The sequence below is a fragment of the Trichoplusia ni genome, chromosome 1 (genome assembly GCF_003590095.1).
Source record: "Trichoplusia ni isolate ovarian cell line Hi5 chromosome 1, tn1, whole genome shotgun sequence".
NCBI lineage: Eukaryota > Metazoa > Arthropoda > Insecta > Lepidoptera > Noctuidae > Trichoplusia > Trichoplusia ni.
The window spans coordinates 14,182,048-14,203,077 of NC_039478.1; the positions used below are offsets into that span (position 1 = coordinate 14,182,048).

At 35.1% G+C, this 21,030-nt stretch overlaps 1 protein-coding gene across 1 annotated transcript in view; it reads left to right on the forward strand.

Annotated features, from left to right (window-relative positions):
- Positions 1-3,766: 3,766 nt before the first annotated feature.
- LOC113495665 (regulating synaptic membrane exocytosis protein 1) overlaps positions 3,767-21,030 on the forward strand; it is a 92,723-nt gene continuing 75,459 nt past the window's right edge. The window contains exons 1-2 of the mRNA XM_026874914.1: positions 3,767-8,154; positions 20,983-21,013. The gene's annotated coding sequence lies outside the window, so the exon portion shown is untranslated. The remainder of the gene's footprint in view (positions 8,155-20,982; positions 21,014-21,030) is intronic.

The window sequence follows — 21,030 nt, forward strand, 5'->3', positions numbered from 1 at the left end:
TTCTACCTTCATATTTTAATTAATTATTTGTTGTCCGACACTGTGTCTTGATGTTTTGCAGCGCTGCTCTTGGGTTTGGCCTTGACTTTATTTATTATTGGGTCCCAAGTAGGTGATATCTTCCAGCCATCTTCTCTATTGAAATTAGGGTGACAGCTGATAGCGGAGAGAGGCCGTTGCTAAGGGCGCTCCGTCTTTTATAGCGGACTGCTTGTCAAATCCCAGGTTCGAAAGAGGTTTCACTAAGGATCTTGAAGGAGGTTTCACTTTGAGAAGAAGGTTTCGTTAACAATATCTAAAATATTTTCATTTGAATTATTACTTAAAGTAATAAATGAAATATGTGAAATAATAAATTTTATTTAAAATATATTTTTTTATATTATTTTAATATTTTACAAAAAAATAATGGATTAAAAATTCTAAATATCCATGTTTTTAAATGTCACTCCATTCAAATTGTATCAAAATCGGTCCAGCATTATTATAGTTATAAATTGTATTGATATAGATACAGCAAGCACTGTCCCAAAAGTAGCTCAACAACATAAGCGTCAAAAGTAGGTACATTAACACAGTCACGGCAACATTAAAAATATACTTTGTTAGCCTAATTTTGTTTTTTCTGCTGTTTAGTGACTTTTGATAGAATGATGTTCAGCGACATTAGGAATACTAGAGCACAGATACTTTTGAAATACTCGTGTTTAACGACTTTTGTAAATTTCTGGTGTACATTCTATTTTGTTTCCCAGTTGTGACTATAACTTATGGCATTTTATTGTGAACAGCTGTTTTGTAAAGTTGATTCTGTTCATCGACTTTTGGCGCTGACTGTACCTATAATTAATATACCAACTTCAAAATAAGACATCAATTTGTAATTTTTGATTCTCTATGGAGAAGAGATTAAATTCTAGGACAGTTAAATATATATTATTGTTATTTAATTTAAACCATGGTTACACATGCGAATATGAATTTTTTAGATCTTAAATATTGACCAGCCAGGTATGCCAGTTGTCGTCCAGCTTTTCTGTGTACGGAAGTTATAGGTCTATTTTTAAAGCTATTACTTATTTCGGTATTTATAGAATGCGAGTTAAGAGCGGTAGAGTATGTTCAGACAAGTGCAAGAACAAGCAGACTCAGGCGACACGACACATTGAATTTGTTAACTTCGCTTTGGAGGAGGCTAAAAATAAGTGAGACCAACAATGCAACGCTATATCCTATTGATATACCCATCCTATTGATTTCTTTAATTCAGGATAGCTTTAAAGCTTTTATTCAACCAATCTATAAACCTTCAAAATAAACAAGGTATACATAACAAGGCATAACATTAAGGTTATTTTGTGTTTAAATGTAGATACCTACCAGAAGCAACCTACTTGTTCGGCTAAATTTAGTAATATAGAAAACTGCATTTATCGTTCATAGGAGCCTATTTTCGAAGATGGGCATATTGTTATGATTAATATTTCAATATGTAATATTCTTTGATAGTTATTAGCAGCAATTACCCATTAGCAGAAATTTTAATATAATTAAAATAATAAAACTTCATGTTTAAGTTGACACGAAGTAGGTACTCGTCTTTATGCAGCATTCAATATTATTGCCTTACCACTTATTACCAACTGTCACCAACTTAATCAGAAACAAAATAGCGCGTTAAAATCTGTATTCTTCGCATCTACATGTAAATTATATCTACTTACTTTGTTTTGTCTGAGATTCTGTCACTTGTGCGGAACAACCCTCGACCCCACTCGGCGTAGGCACTTTATTTTGATCCCAGTTTTGTTTAAAAATAGCGAGTGATGCTGTATTTTCAAGGATGTTTTATATCGTTCACGATATTTTTAGGGTTTCAGCCATATTTGTAAGTAATCAAGTAAGCTCGCGGATATATTATGTATTTTAATAAAGGCTCGCTCCAGGCGTGGCCTACCTCGGATACAGATCAACGATAGTAACTTACTTGAAAACAATCTTGAGGGCGAGGTCTTCCAATGTTTCTATTCAGACATTTCTATTATGACAAGTTACTTCCGTAACTAAGAAGGTAAGTGCTTGTGTATGACTACTTAAACCATTGAAAGCAGAAAAACTTACATTAAGTTCGTTGCTTCTTGTATCGGTATAAAAGAGGTCCATGTAATATTTTTATTAATAAGTAAGTGGGTCTAATTACTGTGTGAGGTTGCGTTGAGTTTGGTTAATAATAAAGTATGAACTTGAACTTTCAGGGCTTATAAGCATTTACTGGCCTCGGATAAAAAATTCACAAACTTAGAGATTTTAATTAACTTTATATAAAAAGAAAATGGGTGGTGCCCGGGTCTTCCTTAGTAAAACCTTTTTTTAATATGTTTTTGTCGGATTTCAGTATTATGCTAAATACCGTAGCATGTAACCATTCTAATGGGTTACTTGATAAAAAGTTTCTTTGTTAGTAGGTACTTCATTGTCCTATTGCTTGCCAAAGGTCAACGTATGACAATCAAGACTAAAGACTTCCGAGGCAGAGAGATGTTGACAACGCTACACCTTTACAATCTCTTGTTCCTTGCTGGCACTAGATTAACAAGGCTGTCCTCGATGTCCTCCATACTTTTACAACCCAGTAAAACACAGGCGTATAGCAGCCCTACTGTATGGAGACACTTATTTTCTTAAATAAAAAATTGTGCGTAGATTTAGTTTTGATAAGATACTAGGTCACCATGACGTCTTACCGATGACGACTGTTTTTAGCTAAATAAGATTGGCATTGAATAACAAATATGTAAATATTATTCCACTTGATATCGAATGCCAGGCCATCAGTATGGGTGTATCTAGATCATGCATTTATCGCTGTTTATTCCGGTTTATTCCATTAAATAAACATTAAGTCGATACAAATAAGCGTTTCATTTTGCTTGGCTAATTATGATTAAGTTGTTTTGTATTATTAATAATAATTTTAGAATAAATATTGTCATATTATTCTAATAAACTTGTTATTAATAGTCTTGCTCTGGTTCTGGCTCTCTTTGTTACAAGTGTAGGTAAATCATAAACAAAGAGATTTAATTTTGTCGTTAACTTTTACGTTTAGTGTATACGTTGTAAGTAGATAATGAATTTCTCTATTTTAATTTTGACTCATTATATTTATAATTTTGTTGTATAAAGTCCAATATATTGTGACGTAATTTGGAGATACATTTAACACAACCTATAATTGTGTCAAAAGTTTACATCGGATAATAAATATTAGGAGCTTTATATTTATATTATATTATTTATAGAAAAACGTGGCAATCTTGGGACTAACAGAAAGGTATTGTGGTTGAAATATGACATCTGACTGTAGCAAACCTGTTACCAAGTGACACCATTGCAATATGTAGTAGTTTAATTGCTTCCTAATCACTAGACAAGACCTCGATGCATTACTGGCACCAAATATTTGGTAGTGCTGAACTGCTGACGCTTATTTCGTATATTGTAGCCTTTGTACCCATAAGCTAAGCACAATAGGGATGATGACTGGGTATAAAAAGAAAAAATCTCATTAGTCCCTCAGTTAGATAATTGAAAAGTATGAGACACGAATTTTTTTCCGTTTTCAGAAAAACTAGAATTAACAAAGATTAACTGCTTTAAAGTTTAGGAGAGGGGGCTTGTGACGTAACGATATGGTAAAATTTATACTCAATCGAGACATCACGCGTAAGTTTCATCCACTGTAATTTGGTCAATATATGTTTGCGGGACAAATTAAAAAATTGACATCATCCCTATTTCCTGCTAAAGATATATCTGAAAATTAGCTTAAAAGCTTATTTACTTCCCTACTTTATTTTGCTTTTTTTGATAATGGTCGGTTCCTAGTTTCCCCTAGACATTTTAAATGAACCCTCTCATTTGAAGATATATAGGATAAAAGAACTAGCCGGGAGAATAGGGTTCTACGAGGCCCTTGAGAGCATTCTGAGCGGGTCGGCCGGCAGCGCTCTGCCCTATCATTTCATACAAATTGTTTTATATTTCACTTAAGAACATAAGTTTTAGGTTATAGTGAACTTCGAGAGTTTTGTTTACTTTCCTCTCTGTTGTTTATTGTAGACTATTTTGAAATAGTTGGTTGAGATATAGTTACAAAAACTTTGATATCTGGAAATTCTCTCTTCTGGATTCTTTGTCTCGAGATCTAAGTATTGAGAAAGGATTTTATTTGATTTTAAGAATTTTTAGGATTCCCTTCAGAAACAGTAAAAATGGAATTCTATTATCTAATGAGGCACCGCTGTCTGTCACCATGCTATACCTGATGAACCGTGATAGCTGGACAGTTGATTTTTCTAGCGATAGGTACATACTGTAGGTCCGAAAAACCGGACATGTGCATGTCCAGTCAGACTTGCACACTGACAACGTAAATATAGACAAGTATTATTAAAAGTGACGACAATATCCAATAGCCGTATTTAACAACGTTTTGCGTTATTTTCGTTCCCATAAATCCACAACGCCCATATTTTTAATTGCAATTAGTAGAAAGATTATACAAAAATAGCTCGTATTAATATAATGTTACTACCACGCACGTGCCAATTTTACATTGAATTTGTTGGAAATATATTCTAATTGCGTCTATTTGTTGTAAATATGAGAAGGGTGATTCTCAGAGTGCATAATCCGTCCTCGCCCACGCAGAATTCTGTACAGCGTATGAAATGCACAGCTCGTAGGCGAGCAGATCATAACAAGGGTCTATTTCTGTACTTTACTGGATAACCCTCCTTTTAGAGTTAACACGTAGGTAGAACCTTTCCTTTGTGGCACTTATTAATTATTAATTAAAATATTGTTCAAATCCAAGAATTGTACCTATCGTATTAACTTATCAATAAAAAAATTTAGTAATAAGTGCGATTTAGACTTGTGACGTTGAGGGTTTCGTTTCGTACTAATAAGCTAAGGATAAAGGGGCTTGAGAAAATTATAACCTGATCTACCTAATATGTTGCCTAATCTGGATTTAAAATTTTATATTTTGTTACAGCGGCAACAATAATTCGTCATTTGTGAAAATTTCAACTGTATTACTATAACGGTTTATGAGATACAGCCTAGTGACAGACGAACAATAGAGGCAGAGCACGAGTGGCAAGCATACAGCGGAGCCATAGTAACATGGTTCCGTTTTTACTCTTTTGGGTACAACCCTAAAAAAACTATTTTTGAAGATGTTAGGATTAAGAATTAACTTGATAAATAGTTTGTTAAATAATACCTAAGAAAATGATAGTAGTCTTCCAGATGTACTGGTTTTAGAGTTAGAAAAGTCACATTAACTTGTTAAGAGCGTAGGAAGTCTCTCACGGTCACGGTGTTCCCTGATAAAAATGACAATATAAATACCGCATAATGTAATGAGGACCAGTTAACGAACAAATTGATATTACAGGGTCCGCTCTCGTAACATAATTATTATTTTAATCTATGATATACGTCCGGGCGGGACGGGGACGTGCTTGTCGCTTAATTGTACGGATTATCGCAAATCTGGCGTCCGCGACACGCGCGATTGATGTCGTCTCTGCATTTACCTACCCATTACTCCCCAACCCGGGAGCTACCGCTACGAAAGCCACTTACTTGTACCTGTACTTGTTTTACCCCTAACCTTGAACTAATTTTGTAACTTGTTATTTGTTGGCTTGTTAGATATCGGCTTCGTGAAATAGGGTAAAGGATATATAAGTATCTACAGTAAGAAGTATTGAACAACACGCTTGACTTGTGATGTTTGTCAGGATTTTTGAGGAGTTGTTAGGATTATTAAGTAAGTATACCTACTTATAGCTTTAAAAAAACAGATTCGTACTTGCTTGCACTAAATTCAAGCCGCAAGACATCCACATTCTTAAGTACACCTGTTAATAGTAAATGTCTGAATTTTATGACAAATTGAATAGTCTACATTGTTAATCCACTTCAGCCTCTTTTTTTACTTTCTGTTTATCCTTTTGATGTTTCATAGGTTATACAGGCAAATTACTATCATTAACTTAGGTATGTTCAGTTTCGACCTCTCAATATCTCGACCTTCATCAGATTCTCTAACACCTCCGAAATAAACATCATACATTGACGCAATAAGGCTCGATATCAAATGTTAAAATTGTATCTTAAGCACAGAGCTAAACGTAAGAACTTCTGAAGGTCCTCTTTTTATAAATATTCCACTAATCTTGAGCGTCACCGCCGAGTCGGGGAAAAGCTACAACGATGTGAGTAGCTTACAGTATACAGAATACAAAGTGTACGAGAGGAGAGATTACTGGCCACGGTGCCCCTAAAAATTGGTTCCCTGGGCAGTCGACCCCCTTACCCTCCACCGCGTCGACTCTGCATGTAGGTAATTAAAATCCGCGCTGATCAAAGTCTCGTTTGGATTACGAATACCGTTACTGAAAATCTCTTTGCAAGTTCATTCATAGATACCTTAATTAGGGTATCTATCTAACTTCATTAATTCAAATATTTTTTCTATAACATAATCATTTCACTGATCTATTTATTATAAACATCGGAAAAAGAAGTTGTGAAAGTAAACTAATCTTATATCCCGAGACCATAAAATACGATTATACAGGTTAATTTGTTATTTACAGGGTTACTTTTCAACTATCAGAAAGTAAAGGTTTGTGTTATTGGTAAGTGTGACAAAACATTTTTTCAATTTCGTGTCAATAAGTTGCCGTTCCGTCGTATTCTACAAGTTGCCTCTAGAAACATGCAGCGATACACAGCAGGTAAATAAAGTCACATGATTAAATCATTCTAATCTGTTAAATATTTATTATGGCAACAGATAAGCTGAAGATACCTAGTGGTCAATGTGACAAATGTGATAACACTTATGTACCTCTGCCAGTATTAAGTGGTGACCTAGAGATAAGTAAACACGTTATACATTGGTATAGGTCATTACATATAATATCGCTGTGCCCTGACAGGGTCGTGATATAAATCAGATAGGTATCAGAGATAAGAGAGTCACTAATATTATATAATAAGGACGTTACCTTGGCTTATGTTACTACGTCCCTATCTGACAGGTCAAAGAACAAGTATTTGATACAGAAGTGCCCGAGTTTTGTTCGTTTACAATTGTTTGCAGATGGGAGTCACTTTCGACAAAAACGTGAGCCCAGTTCATAAGAAATAAGAATGATTCTGTGTTACAATACGTATTTCTTATCATTATTGAAATTAAAACATCTTAGTATTAAAGCGCTTGTCAATAATGACCCGCCAGACACTAATTGAATATTTCAGAAGCTCCATTAATAAACTCGCCTGAAAGCCTAAGTGGGTAGCCAGAGAGATTTAAGTTTTTATTGAAGTATAGACGAACAGTAATTTTATTGGGCATTACAAAAACTAAAGAATAATTAATTGCACGGTGTCAAAATATGTGGGTACGTGATGTTAAACCTATTGGAGTCGATTTTATGTTAAGCCTCAATAACGATTGACTTCATAGTTTCTTATGAATCGTTACGCTTTCTCATATTAATGCTGTGTACTGTGGGTGTCTTGGTTCGGTTATTGAAACATGAACTAACTGCTACTAAAGGGTTTTACGTTTACAGGACAATTACTTTCTACGCAATAGCATTATCAGAACTGGCATAAAAAGAGAAACAAGGAACTGAACTTCAAGCAGCCCTTATTTGAAGTTCTAAGGTAAAAAATAACTTTATGTGTAACCCTTTGTTTCGTTCGAGTCATGCTGCCGCGCTGGGGGCACTCACACAAATGCTGGCTTAGAATGACATGACAACTGCCATCCTGACTGATGAAGGCAGCTTCAGAAAGACTATGAAAAAAGGTTCATCTTTGTGCGTACCTAAGTGAGTGAGGATGCTGCAAAGTGAAGGACCCGTGATATTGGTGAGCGGATGCGGGGCGGGGTTGTCGAAACGGGGGCGAAGGTGCGGCGCGCGGAGGGCGGCTACCATCCGCGCAGGGCGGGCGGGAGGCACGTAACAAGTGAAGCGCGCCCGGGAGCAACAGTCTGCCGCAGCCCGGCCACGCGGGCCCACAGTCCGCCGCTCGTGCCGTGTCCCGGAGCGCGCACCCCGCGTAAGTAGCGTTTAGCGGATCTAATTATTTACCTTAGTTCGGGCGCAGCGTCTCCAGCACGCCGCCTCTCTCGCGGACTCAACACTTACACCTTATACCGCCGGCGCTCCACTGACGCCGTCGTCGCGCTCCTTTAAGACGTCGTGATCACATATCCATTCCTCAGTGGATGTCTGCCATATACCGTGTACCTGTTGAATGCATGACGAGTTACATTTATATACCCTTGACATGTATTTACCCAATATATTTAGTTGATTGCTTTAAACACACGTTATGGGTGTATAGTACCTATTTAAGTAAATTTATATTACTACCGTAATGGCGTTGAATGTATTGCGGGAGAGTTCACTTGAACTTAGACGTTTGATGTATGACGGGTATATTTAACTGAAGTTAAAAAACTTATCTCTAAAATTTCAAAGAGCATACCTCATAAACCATTTTTAAACCAGTGGCCCGGGCCACATTATTTGAATAGATGTCACCATTACTCTTAAAGGTTCTTTATTTTAGGTCCAGTTCCTTTTGTTACCATATCCCACTGGTTTGTCCTTTGTTTTCTACTAAATAAATAAACAAACAAACCTTAATTGATGTTACCCAGCATACAAATGTTATCAAAACGCTGTATTTTTGATATAATTGTCTCGCTTTGTCTGAGCTTCGCACGAAGATTTTGTCTCATTTTCTGAAATAAGTTGGTAAATATCACTTGAATGCCGTAATATAAGAACAAGATTAATATTGTTACAAAAACGAAGCGTTGATACAAAAGTATAAAGTTGTACACAATTGAAGCACACCTCGGCGCGGCCGCGGAGAAAGATTCGCAAGTCAAAGATAAGATGACAATGAATGTTCGCAAACACTCGCTATAATTGGAAACCCTTTAAGTCCTTTTGATGTAAGACGACTTTATTAACGTGATGCACAAGGAGCGGGTTTGATTAAGGACCGGAATACAACATAGCCTACTAAATATAGTGACGATATCTTCTATTTCATGATAACGTACAATACGTACATATCCAACGAATAAATTGTGTTTTTAGACACAATTATTCGTATATTTATTTTTTTGACAATAGTACTATTCATTCAATTGTTACACCTGTAAACGTGTTTCGCCCACACAGTTTATTATTTTTATTGTGTTTATATATATAAATTTAATTCGCACAGTTCTGTAGCAATGTATTATTGTACTGTAACAATAATATACCCACATACTTTTATGAACAAGTTATTATCAATACCATGATATATCGTTTTTAATAACTTAGCCGCGTTTCAACAAACATGCGCTACATTTCAAATTAAAATAAAAAGTGAACTGGCTTTCTAATTAATACTCCGCCGTAGTTATTAGTTATCTTTCACAGAGGAAAAAAACAAGTGAGCAAAAAATGTATGCTTTGTGAACTGGGGAGAAATTAAACAGAAGAATGCTCAATAGTTATTCTATGAGCAATTTTTTAACACTTTATATAATGAAGCGCAAATACAGATACATTCTTCAAAAATTGTGTTGTACATTAAAAGTAAACATAGAACATAGTGTCATAACTCAAATAATTTCATGGGCGGTTACTGGCAGAGGCGCGCGTCGAGGCGGTCACATCCATTAACGTAAAATTGTCACACGAAGTTAGTTAGCACTGACAGTTGTTGATCAATAGTTTTTGTACACGGACTTGCACTTTTAGGTGATGTAAAACACGTGTTATACACATCGTTGGAAAAGTGATTTGCTGTATTCATGACTTATGAATGTTGGGTGCTTACTGACAGGCATTTTACGTGGGTTCAGCGATTTGAATAGGGTTTTTTGGGAAGTAAAATTTCAACGTGTCATTCCTTTGTTATGATCAAAATTGCTTAATCCGTCTCATAGCCCATTGTTCGTTGCGGTATTCTAGAAGCATAAAAGTATTCATTGTTTAAAGGTTGCTGTAATTGCGAGAGAGATTTAATAATTGACTCTTTTCTAAAATTGTAGCGAAAACGTTTTTTTTTATTTGAATCAAAGCTGAAAACTCACATTTACCTATAGTTACAGATCTGTATGTCACTGAAATGTATACAAAATACAATTGTTGCTTTCATAACAAAAAAAAACCTATGTATGGGCCAATTTGGATAAAATTAAGTGATGTGTACATTTTACGTCTTAGACAGATTAGGTAAATACAGGTGTGAACATTTTCGTAGTTAGGTATAGAATTTGAAATTTTATCATTAATAGAGTTGTTTAATATTAGTTAGCAAAACAAATAGTTTTGGAGAACGAATACGTCCAATTAGCGGGGCTGGGTCGACGCGGATGCAATATTGATTACATTCGCGGCGCCAGTCACGTACTTACTCTTTGTTTGAGCGCTCGCCTACACACTATTTGAAATTATATTCCGCTACAATCAATGTCTTTATGGTTATTTCCCGGCTTTGTCACACAATTCGCGTTTTTAATCAAAGCTCCATTGTTCCGCTGACCGTGTAATATTGATCTCTCTGTCCGTAAAAACAATAATTGTTCTGTTCGAGTTCTCCTCAGAAGGAAACTCGTGGAGCATATTGCTAATGCCGGTCCGGCCCGACAATAAAAAGATAAAGGCGAGCGGCGAGCGACGAACGCAGACAATAAAATGAGCTTATCGTTACAAAGGCTGTTCTCCACCTGAAACGCTTCTTGTACATAGGTACCTTATCTAATCTAATTGCAGGACTAGGCCGCCTTAGTTGCCAGCACGCTACCAATACTGTGATACATTAAAGCTCTTTATTCGACTCTCTCTTATAGCGCGGGGCATAATTCGATTTTGATAGCCTTTGTCTCGTCCTTTATATTAAATGCTTTTACTAAACTGTTGAAGTAAAATAGTGGTCCTAGATCAGAAGATGTGATTGTAGACTTACACAAAGCATGTCTATGCATTACGGTCGATGGTTCTCCGGCGGCACCTACACGTCCATTAAAACATGTTATAATGAATGCGGAGCGATGTGTTTGCTTATGCAATTTGTCTTTGTTCGCGTTGCGCTGCTACATGCTACACTAGTGCCTACTATTGTAAGGTATAGTTGTTTGACTTATAATGAAGAACTATATAGTGTCTATACATTATAGTATCACGATTAAATTAAAAACAAGATCAAAACACATCAAAAACATGTTTCTGATAGTGGTATTGAGAATATTTTAAATTTCTTGTTTCATCGTTCCATGATTTTTCATTTTAACCATCTTCTTTAATGAAAAATCGTAAACAGTTGCTTTTAGTAAACGCCAGGGAGATGGTGAAATGTAATTAAGAAAAAAACCCCGAGTGCTTCCAAGAGTATCGCAGGATGGGATTTTTATAACGTTGCAATGTTATTATAACTTATTTCTCTTTTAATACTAAAAGTTTCCGTTCATTTCTTTGTGCTGCCTTTTAAGCCGAAAGTTCTGATTTTTTTTTCAAAAAGGTAAATGAGTATCAACCCGGGACTCGTACTTAACAGATCTTTTTAACTGAAGTAAATGTAAACTGTATTTTTTTTTTATTTAAGGTCTTTCATCTTCTTTAATATTTTGACTTACTTAGTTAGTAAAATTTTATGTCATAGTCATAGTGCAAAAGAATTTGCTGCTATAGAATTCAACATTGTTGTACTTTTGTGCTGTTTATACATTATTCATTAATTTCCAATTAATTCCCATAATTACGCTCCAGTGCATAGGACGGTATAATCAATGCGTACTAATCGTAATATATTCAAATGGACCACATTTGCCACATTGATAATAATTGAATAATGTTCTGTGTATACGTTCAATGTACATATGTTACTGAAAGCACACATGCTTCCTAGATAATTGATCGATTTTAGTCATTGAAGCAATAAGTCTTAATAGTTAATAGACCGTTAAACAGCAACTGAGAAACTTTTATTGAGCTTGCGTACGTTTTAAGATACGTAGGATTTAATGGTTCAATTTTATTTTCTACAGTTTGGCCTCGCCTTTCAGTTCCGAATCTGTTTCCGCGGCTTCTCTGTTCAGCCGCCATTGCAATTCAAACTTAGACTCTTTGTTGCAATTGAGCTACACAAATAGGATTACTTCATGCATTTGTTATTGTGAAAACATAATAATATAACATAGATATAGCTCGGTTGTATAACTTCTTCGTGACTCTTTCTGTTTTTTGTCCTAGATACCTAATATATAATTCTCGTATAGCAGCTCTAATGGGTTTGTTTCAGGTAAATTAATTTACAAACATTTATGGATTAATAAGAGACTATTCTTTACATGACATCCAATAAAGCGTAAATACAATGCCCCCTCGGCCCGCAAGTCCATTATGAACGAAATGATCTCCATTTCAGGGGACACACTCAAGAAATTATGTTTAAGAGTGGAGAATGAGATTTTAACGACTCATTTGTTAGAAGATTCCGACTTATTTTATGATCTCAGGGATGGGTTTTTTATAGCTACACTGCAATATTACTTTATCAAACGTTTTTGTCAAGGGTGAAGAGTTTCATTTTCTTGAAGTTGTTATTACATCGAAATAATATTGGCTATTATTATGTGTACATAGTTGATAGAGCCTTAAGCGTTTCTTAAGAGTTTATTTACCGTGACGACGGTTCAGTGTTTACTCTCACGAGCTTCTCGAGGTAGTTTCAGAAGTCACACGCCAAACTGATGATGCGCCAGATTGTTGGCAAACTTTGAAAATTCTTTACTCTTTTTTATGACCACTTCATATTACTAAGAAGAATATACATTTGTTGACATAAAAATAATACTTATCAACTATTCGTTAATTAAAATGTTCATAAGCAAACAGCAAGTAATATGTTGTGTAGCGTATCGGTATGAACACTGCGAGGTTAGCCGGTACCTCTCTAAGATTCTAGTTGTAATAAAGTAGAAACAAACATACATAAAATCTATTTATTATTGAATAAGTATCAGTAACCAATAATTTATTATTAAGCTGATTAGAAGATAGAAGCATACCTAAACGCAAATAGCGATAATTTTAGGAAATATCCAACTAATCAATAAGCGTGGAAAACAATTATTCGAGAGCCAAATAACTCGGGCCGTGCGAATTAGTCAGCTTCGATACCAAATTGAACGACAATAGCTTGCCGACGCCGCATTTCATGCAGTCTCGGACACTCGGACATTATCGAGATTGTTATGTTCTCGTTTTAAACCCAATTACCTTCCATCTAAACTCATTCGGCCAGAACTAATGGACTCGTCGACTGTTGGTCAAAGTTCACAAGCTATCTTAACGTTTGGGCAAGCATTATATTCATTACGCCTTTTCCCCGAGCGTGCGGCCCTTTCGAGCGTCACCCTTGAAAAGGCTGAAGGCTGACGGAATCGACACACGAAACAAAACCCGTCTGTCAAGGTTGAGAGGTTCGATAAAGGTATCTTTTTATATTGTTTTAGGTTTAGGATCAGATAAAATTTTGTTGTTTAAGTTGGCCCCTACCTACGTACCTACCTATATAACTAGGTATATGTCTCACCTACATTAGTTATGTTCGTAGTTGACGTCTAACACGGAAAGCGGTTCTACGTGTGCTGTTCTCGGTATAATATTGACGTCTAGTTTTGTATTGTACATACTTGTGACATGCTTCTGATACAGGCGTATACAAGTTTTATTAAATATTCAATTACATCATCAAAACGTGTGAGCTTGTTCAATTAAGTCAATAAATATGTAACATGCAATTAACATTCTATTGTTTTCCTTGGTGCGTAATAACAAATCAAATGTAATTTTTATGCCTTTGTTCTTTTGATCCTGACATTTGTTACGAACAAATTAATTTCTGAATTTGTAGTATAAACGAAGAAACATAAACTTGACATAAAACACTAAATAATATTATTCCACTATTTGAAAAGCTGTAAATTCCGTTCAGTTTGTTATTTCTGTTCGTCGCGTAACCCTTTGCGGGTTCCGGTAACTTCTACCCAAATTAAATTAGTCTTATGAAGTTCGATGCGAAGTTTCAATTTAAGATGAAATAGCTATTACGTAATGGGTTTGGTTAAGGTCTGTTCGGTGTAGGTAAAATATTTGTACAGGTTGCGGTACAAAAACTAACAAAAAACATTTAACATTTGTATTCGATCACAAAGAGTTTCGGTGTGGGCTAACAATTTGGATTAACAGACCCATACTGGAACAGAAAGCTATATTTGCAACGTTCGAGCAATCGAAAATAAATGGTTGGGTAGGCACGCCTCGTCGTTTGCACACCCGTCCCCTTTTCGATGATCAGCGGATTTTTATCTCTCCTATTCGAATAGGCAACTAGGTGCATTTGTAACATCACCTTACATGTTATATCCATCCAGTCGTGCATATTTCACGTCGTATTCAATCGTCTTTTATACTATTCGTTCTTCAGAAGTTTATGAGCTTTTTTACTTATATGATGTGTAAAAGTCTAAAGTTAATGCCAGAATGATTGTAGGTATGTATTTTCAAACTACTTAGACTAAAAACTTAACAACATTTTGGGCACGTATTTCTAGTGGGTAGGCAACCAACAATATTTTGTTTAGTTTCCCTTTAAATACTGTCTACCTGTTTGTCTAATCCTTGTCATTTACGGTCAAATTTAACATCGTTTCCCATTATATTTGGAGATACGACTGTCGAATAGATTGTGACCGGATGCACAAAGGGGCCGGCCCGACACTTTGACCACATCCGTCATTGATTCACGTTACGCTCGAAGGCTGAAACGTGGCCACGCTGCATGCACCGGGTGTTGCCAACACGAATTTTGTAGAGAAGAATTCTATAATAGTGTTTTGGTTATTCAGCTAAGGTTTCTTAGTTATTCAGCTTACTTTTCAAAATTGAATTGAAATAAATTAGATCAATAAGTGAATTCTATTCATTCCATGTTTGCACAAACAATTAATAAATCGTTACTAGCATTTGCATCAAGGTCAGAGCTCAATTCGTAAAAAAAAACAAACGAAATAATATGTTTATAGATGGTACACCCTCTGAACCAGATAAAATAATGACACCAATTTAAATGACGAATCTCGGAGAATAGTCCGTTAAATGTTCCGATTTCTATTAAATAGTAAAGAATTCTTTGTTGAACCTCAGAAATCCTTTTTACTGCGATAAAAAGGGTTTTATCGGTGTTGGGTCAGCAAAGTGTATGTAAATGAGAACGCGCTGAGTTTTTCACGATAGAAATAAAAGGAAATTGACGTCTTGGGCATCATAATTCATAACTTTTAGTACACCAACACAATGCAATTACATAAAATAAAGTGAAGAGGTGAATTTATTTTATACAATCCTTGAATCTGAAGAAGCACCATACGTATTCATGCATAAGCCGCTCATACGAATATAATCCGGCGTAGAATTTCATAAACAGACATGATTTTCCAATTCTAAAGCTATTATCGTAGTTGGAAATCTAGGATCGAAATAGATCTACACGTGCCTGTAAATGATATTCAACGCGAAGTTTATACCTACGTTCTTGTTTGTATAGTGTGTGTTGTGTCTATATAGTAAATATATCGTCGCTGTGATGGCAGGCAGCAGGTATCGATTTGTCGAACATAGTGTATTTTGTAAGCATTGGACGTATCGCGCGGAACGGGGCAATATCACCGAAACCAGCTGTTCCTCTGCAGCTAACTATTGGTTATGCTCGTACATTACATACCAAATTCATAACACACATTTTGTCTATACACTGTGATTTTTTGGTCGTCTTACAAAATCAGCCCAGTTCACGTATCCGACGTAAAATACACCTAGGCGCGATTATTATTTTTTTATCATCAACTAAGATAATAAGTACGAAGAAAATTAAACAAGATAAATCTGAAATATACTCTTAAAAATGATAAAAACGCCGCCGCCCGCGCCCCTCACCATTGTTACAAGGCTCGGACCGCGCTCGCAACAGAGCTGTGTTTCTAAAAACTACGAATTGCATCATAATTTTGAATAAAAATTTCATTTTAAATTTATTCATATCTCATAAATACCTATTTTTTTATCATGAACGTGTTCTAGTCATTGGATACATGAACTGGGCTGCTTTTGTAAGACGACTAAAAAATCACGGTGTATAAAAATCTTTTGTTTTTTTCTTAATTATCAGATTTTGACCATTAAATATAATTTACATATTTAATGTATTTGGATAAATTTAAGTTTCTTTTTTGGTGTGAAGTCTATTGCTGTAGTCGAAGGCTATCCAAGAAGGTTATTTTTCAAATATTTAAATTGTCTCCATTCCAGTTTTAAGATTTCAACAGTAACCTTTCCCTATTTACTCCTTAAAATTAGATAAGCAGACAGAAAGTGACAATAAAACTGGTTACTGAAATATTACAGCCATTACCCATTTGTAAGAAATAATATCATATTTATTTGTGGGGGCTGTAACAACAATGTAAGTTGGTCGGATGTAAAGGAGCGGAATATTGGAATAAAATCACTGGCAATATGGGGCGGCACTGGGCGGTAATCTTGTCATAAATAAAAACGTCCAAGAAAATACACATTGTTTTCTTTTTGAGATTTTACTTCAGATCCATTCGACTGCGAAGAGTAGGTAAACGGTAGTAGAGTTCGGTTCTTGAAGTTCGTGACGTCATCAAGATTTCGGAATTGCTTTGACTTATACGGAAGTCGGAAGGATAGGGGTTCTATCTTTTGTTCAAAGGTCGGTTTAAAATTTTCGCAAGTCGATATTAAAGTCAAATTGCGACTAACATTAATTCGTATAATACGTTAATGCGAATTAATGCTACTCGCAATTTGACTTTATTTTAACTTTAATTTTAGATAGTTGTGTTCATCAACACGTCAATTCTAAAACAATTCTACTTGTTAAAATATAACTAAATTTCGAATCGCTTGAAAAAGAAAGACTTTATGAATACAAACTTATTTCCATTTACAAGTTGAATATCTCGCCATAAAGGCCTAACTTTTTCGAGTATCGCTGTGATTGAAAAGGAACATGTATTAACTTTTGGTTGCCTCCCGCATCTGTTTATATATGCATTGTATTCATCTGAATGTTCCGTGTCGTGTCGAGTGACACGCCGCGGGACGGGGCACATCCCTGTGCAGATAATGTCGCTAACTTGTCGCGTAATTTACGATGACACTTTCACTTTCTGAGCCCCTTTATAAATGTTCCACGCGTTATCCCTGAGTAATTAGTTGTGTTAAGCAAAGTTTGATATCAAATAAATTGTTTAATTATAATTACATGAAAGATTATTACGAAGCGCGTAGAACGCCTAAAGATGTACCGGAACAGTACGATGTAGTTTGTTAAACTCAATGTTTGTGATATAAACCGAGGAAGTATAGTGAAGCGTGCTCCCGAGCTCATATCAAGGGAATGTTCTCTTATTCAGAATAAATTACCATGAAAATAAATGGCCGAGTCTAAGCTCGTCTGTTGAGACACGACAATAATAGATAATAACCTGAGCGTGTTGGGATCCCGTTAGTCTATTGTTACCTTTAGTTAAGCGCGTGTTTTTTCTTCCGCAGTTAGATATTGTGATTTTGCGGGGCTTGTTTGCTTTATACGTAGGTAAACCGATATCGGCCTATTTGATTGATACACGTGTTGCTTGGGTCGGCTTTGATTTTTCCGCCTACTGGAAAGCTATTAAGGGTTTATTAGAATAAGGAAATTAGCTGCTTGCTTTTTAACCACATTCAAGTAAATTTCAAAATGTTTGAATGGAAAGTTTGAATTAGATATTAAACTACTTTGAAAACTAAATACTTCGATTATACTTGCATTGCTTTCTTAACAGTACTTCATACATAACAAATTGCGGCGTCCCGTCATTGATTCTAAGAGGCGTTTCTCTACAAAATATCGTTATCTTCATTTTCTATTATACAAAAGAAACTTGATTAAGGCATAAACCTAATACAGTGGGTGGAGATCGGGCTGGCGTCGTTAAGCCAACGTCTCGGTTGCCTAGACCGGCTCGTGTGGTAATCAATCTATTAGTCGTAAGCTTCATCTGCTCCTTATTAGTGTTTTTATTGCTACCAGTTCCCAAGAAAATGGGGGACGCTTTATCAATATTGGGAAAAGAATTGATTAACGTTTTATTTTGTTTAACTACCATATTCATGAAGCGGTCAGTTTATTTGAGATCATAGCAACTCTAAATGCCAGATATAATTATTGAGAATATCTTATTTTTAGTAAATATTTAGAAACTTTTTAGAAACTAATTGAAACCTAAGGAACACTTACTTTAAACTATACTTATCTACTAGTCGCCTCGGAGGTATCTAGTTTAAAACTTTATTAAAAATTGTTTTAACCATGTTGTAGTGCTACTTGTCATTGTGTTCAACACATGAGCTATACCAATTGTATTATGGAATTATTTAGGACGTAATTATTCCGATAGTAATTACGATTGCTAGGTAGTAATTAGGTGCTTAAATCGATGTTCTACAATGAGTTAGTTGACTCAGGTAATGAGGCTATATTTATATAAATAAGGTCAGTTTTTATAAATAATATAAAGAGCTAAAAATGGCTTAAATTAAACTGGCTGGCTCTCATTCTATAGAAGTAATATTAAAACAAAACTAAAGAGGTTGGTTTCGAGGAACGTGGCAGCTGCCTCGCGTCAAACGAATATTTTGAGTGGGCACGAAAGAAATTTCATTTCCTGCTGTTTCTTGTTCCGCGAAATCTTGAGAGTGCGAATTTAAAGTGCAATTTCTATTCATTTATTTCATTAGCGAATCCAGCAGCGCTCTTAAATTAATATGCATCTATTTAATAAGACTTTCAGTCTGAAATATAATTGGATCTTCATGAAACGTAATTAGGTACATCATTATTATTTTAATTGCGGGCTGAATAAACGTTTGCCATTCTTCAAAGTATAACCGTTATCGATCGAGCCGGGTCTAACAGAGAGCTCTCTTAACTTGATTTGAAAGGCAGAAAATTATTACTATCTTATTGAACGATCGCATTTTAGTCCTTACACGAGTAGGCAGCCGTCTCTACCAAGTCTTATAAACTAAATTATAGGAGATTTTACTTACAAAATAATTGCTTGGCGAACTTGAGGTCGCCGGTCGGCCATTAATAAACCACCATGTCGCTGAGAATGAAATATTCATCTACTTATAGAGTTATGAGGTTGGTGAAGCGTAAACCGCGTAGATTTTGTTCTTCCTTCTGTAATTATTCATTCTTCTACCATTAACTTATCGTTCAACTAAATACTTTGCTATCAAGAGCAGTTAAAATTTATAAAACATGACTTTGTTGTTGCGTTAACGTAAATGTTTCCAAATGATATAACTTATTACTTAATAGCCTACAAGTACTTAATACAAAAGGCTATAAACTCGCCAACATTACATAATAGGGTAATTACATTTACAGCTTATATGTCTAGATATAGGTAGGTCTAGAAATAAAATTAATTATTAACTGTTTCGAAATACATAATTTTATTACTTTCAGATACCTTAACGAAGTTCTAAAAGTAATTAAATTATGTCTAATTCTAACTTAAACCATTTAACAAATAACACAATTTATGATTGATACATACGAATATGTGAGGTTCCTTTGTATGATATACATGTACTCCAACTTAAGTACAGCACAATTTGGTCACAAGAGCGCAAACTAACCTGCAATAACGCGCGCATAATTATGATTATGATAATAGGATCCTATTGGGAACAGCGTAAATATTCATAGATAATTTGTGCCTATTGTGCGTCAAGTGTTTTTGTAAATGTATTGAATGGCTTACATTGCCAATAAAGTATTTAACGGACTTTTCCATTGTAAGATAAAACCTCTCTGGCTCTGTTAACACGTTGTTAAACATGAGTAAAACGATCTTATTCGCATTCGAGATCGTCGGCTATCTTATTAGCTGCCACCGGAGGAAAATGTTGCACTAATTGCTGTCAATTTGTGCAACGTTTTATCATGATTATTTTTTTATTATGAACCTTTCACTGGACTTCATAATGAAAATAATTTGTTGAAGAGTTCCTAAAGGAATAATAACATACTGGCCTTTAGAGCCGTATAGAGATGGTTTAAGTATTAATTACTGGGCTTGCCCCTTGCGGTTTGAAATTAATATTATTAATTATAATTAATTGCACTCTCTTTAGGATACGGTACGACGCAGTTTCCAAATTACTAACAAAACTTTTGAACGCGAATGGTATTAAAGCAAGACAAATAAATATCTCAATTGAAAATTGCATGATATTCCAACAGGGAACGCAACTAAAGGAAAAATATAAAATTGGACAGCTTGTTAAAGTGACTTCCCAGCGACACTTTACTTGCAGATACATCGGCGAATAAATATTTAAAACTCCTCCACAAAGTGCTAACATGACTATATTGAAGCGTGGAGTTAGGTACAACATTTTCACCGACATTTTTACTTTTAAACTGTTATACATTTATTTACTTGTAGATAAATCAATTTTCAAGTACTTGGATATTTCTCATACCCTTTGTTCTCGTATACCTTAATCGAGAATAATCTAAATAATGTGTAATTTTATCACGAACACATTAAAACGAAAGGTCTAAACAAGATTATTTTCCACTGATAATGTCAAACCTTTTATACGGCGCGTATCCACTTTAAAATAAATATCGTTTCAGTAAATTTAAGACGGTTAAAATTTCCACGTAGGTATAGGCTGTAACCCTCATCAAAGCAAAACAAACCTAACTTATTTAACATATTTTCAGGTACAAAGGGAACCCGTGATCTGCCCTCAGGGTAAGTCTTATATTTAT